The sequence below is a fragment of the Anolis sagrei genome, chromosome 5 (genome assembly GCF_037176765.1).
Source record: "Anolis sagrei isolate rAnoSag1 chromosome 5, rAnoSag1.mat, whole genome shotgun sequence".
In the NCBI taxonomy this organism is placed as follows: Eukaryota; Metazoa; Chordata; class Lepidosauria; order Squamata; family Dactyloidae; genus Anolis; species Anolis sagrei.
In genome coordinates, this window is record NC_090025.1 from 129,520,564 (window position 1) to 129,523,782 (window position 3,219).

The 3,219-nt window shown below is 36.8% G+C and overlaps 1 pseudogene; it reads right to left on the reverse strand.

Moving 5' to 3' along the window:
- Nucleotides 1–2,306: 2,306 nt before the first annotated feature.
- On the reverse strand, nt 2,307–3,014 carry LOC132777176 (unconventional myosin-Vb pseudogene; annotated as a pseudogene).
- Between the last annotated feature and the right edge of the window lie 205 nt (nt 3,015–3,219).

The following is a 3,219-nucleotide window of genomic DNA, read 5'->3' on the forward strand; positions in this document are numbered from 1 at the left end:
TAGGCCAAAACACCTGGGGACCCATAGGTTGAGAACCACTGCTATAAGGTATCTAATGCTATTTAATTGGACAGAAACTTCACTGGGGTTACTTACTTACTTACTGCATTTCTATGCCACTCTCTCTCACTCTGAGGGGAACTCAGAGTGATATACAAAATTCAGTGCTTCAAAAGCAAAACATAACATTAGCGATGCTCGACTCCGGCCATGGGGAGGTGCTCTTATTCCATTTTTCCATACCAAGGAGCCTGTTGTCCATAGACAGCTCTGATTGTGTTGACAGCATGTCTGCGTATCTGCATGGGGCACCTTTTTACCTTCCCACCAAAGTGCTACCTATCGATCTATTCACATTATATGCTTTCAACCTGCTAGGTTGGCAGAAGCTAGATCTGACATTCGGGAGCTCACCCTGATTTGCGACTTTGAACTGCCAACCTTCCAATTAGAAGTTTTCCTGTAGCTAGCGGTTTAACCCACTGTGCTACTGTGACCCCAATAAAGGAATGCTGCTTGACCATGGTGTACCGAGCCTTGTTGATATGCTGCACAATCTAGTTGAACAGCTAGGCTTGAATGCACTTAGCCAGCGCATTCCTGACATTCACGACCTTTCCTTGATTTAGTTCTCTGAGGTGGTGACCAGCTTCTAGTGGCAGATTCAGTGCTTCATCTGAATTAATTTGTAATAATTTTATTTTTTTCTAACCGACATGTTTTTGATTGTCTTGCTTTCCATATCTCTTCACATTTTTTCTCAGTTATTTTGTTCCTACTTCCTCTTCCCATAATTCTCTTAATGTTCCTTTTTTAATTTTTAATTTTTTTCTTTTTAATCTTTTAAATATTATTTCCTCGAATTGCATTATTTGTTTTCCAGTTTTATTTCGGAGTCACCAACTTTTTCCATTTTTCATTCTATCTAATTTCCTCCTCCTTTTAGTTTCCTCTTTTCACATTCTTTATCTATTATTCCTTTTAATTCCTTTGGGGAATCAGTTTTCATTATTATTTGTGCTAATACCAAATTCTTACCAATTAGTCGTCCTTTATGCTTATTCCATATTTCCATTATATTTCTTAATAGTATCTTTCCAATCTGTTTAATCTTTTTCTTTGAAATGTCCTTTAAAATTGTCCTTTCTCCGTTCGATTGTTTTATTCCCTGATTCCATCCATTCTAAATCCTATCTATCCACCATCTTTTCTATTAAATATCTTAATTGGTTTGCCTCATAATCTTTTTTATATAAATATTTAGTAGGCCTAATCTTCCTCCTTTTTGGGGATTGTACCAAAATTGTTTGCTTAATCCCATGATGGCGAGCCTATGACATGCGTGTCAGCACTGGCACAGTAGCCAAGGATGAAATATTTGCTGTAGTGTAGTGTAGAAACTCTGTGCCGGTGGGCTGTAGGTCAAAACAACAGAACTCTGGCACAGAGCATCTAGTTCTGGGACATCTGGTTAGGCTTTGACCTCATTTCCAGCTAGCAGAGCAGGGAGCAGTGGAATGCCACAGGGGACACGCCTCTGGGGGTCCTGTGTTCGCCATTACCACCAACCACATATCCCCTCACTTATCTAAATTCATGGAACCCCACATGTTAAATAATATCAACACCAACAAAAGAAACCGACTGATGGATGAACAAAGAGGTCACTAAGCAGGTAAGTTAAATGATTAGTTTTTAGTTTATTAAATACAGTTATATATTACAATTACATTTTTGTTATTTAAACTATATATATCATGAAATCATGTTTGGTTTTTTCTCAAAGTGACACCCCACACAAGTTGTCTTTGTTTTTTGGAAATTTTTGACACATCAAGCTCAAAAGGTTGCCCATCACTGGTTTGATTTGTTCTTTTTCCCATAATTACATACATTATTTATCATTTGTTTTCATTTATTTATTTCTTTTTCTGAAATCTTTAATGGATCATCCTGAATAAAAAGTTTATTTTATGTAGGACTTTCAATTTTACTAATGCTATTCTACCAAACCATGATAGTTGTTAATTTTATCTTCCTTTAACTTTCCCTCTACTTCTTTCCTTAATTCTTCTATTTTTTTCTATAGCTTTTAGATCTTTGGTTATAATTATTCCAGGGTATTTTATATTATCTTCCACGTGTATTTTAATATATTTTTATATCCATTTGCTTTTTAAACTCTTCTTCCTCCTGCTTAGTATAGTTAAATAGTATTGTTTCTCTTTTTTCCAATTTATCTTCAATCCAGTCACCCATTCAAATTCTCTTAAATGTTTCTTAATTCTCTCCATTTTCTTCATTATCTACTTAATTTTTATCATTCTTTATCTTTTATCAAAGCCAATCTGAATGTCTTTCCCAAGGTGACTTCTGTTGTCATTGATGGTTGTTTTTCATTCCCAATTGCCTCCATAATAGGGCTGGTAGCCAAAAGTTTCTCTTCAATATTGGTTTCACTGGAAGAACCTCCAACTGAAGTGAAGAAGCACATGGCATATTTGGCAGAGACTGTCTTGTCAGCTCCAGACTCCCCACTAACAATAATAGACTGGTTCTCCTCATCTCTGGTCATTTGCTTCTATGCTTCCTCTGAAAGTGCAAAGATATGAAGATCCATGTCTCCCATGTTTTGGCCACTGTAAGCATAGATAACATCTTGTTCATAGATTGGCAACTTTTCATAGGGATTAATGGCAACCAGGACAATATCACAATACATGTAGCTGTGGTTTGATTATAAGAATCAGACATTTAAGTTGTACAAAACTGCAGGTTCATGGAGGTAACTTAAAGCTGTCAGGTTATCTTCTCCAACCAAAATGTCTGGAGAAGGGAAGCTTTTTGACTTTCGGATCAATAGAATATTCCTGGATTGTTTCATTTTCAAGTTTCAGCTGTAGAGTTTTACCTCCTTCTTTATAATATTTGATGATTTCTACTAATTTCCAGACATTCTCTGGGTCAGGAATCCATACTCTCATATACTTAGTGTAGATCTCTATCACCAACATGTCCTCCTGGCAGACAGTGTGCAAGGCCAGGTCATTCCCCAAAGCATCCAAAAAAGATGCCCGAAAAGAAGAGGAAAACTTTTGATACAATCCAAAGTCCAGCCTGGGAGCAAGAGGAGGAGCAGAGGAAGTCTGGTGCTTGCATTGGAGTATGTTTCATTTGAGTCAAGTGTTCCAACAATTGGGCAGGTTATAGCCTGTCCAA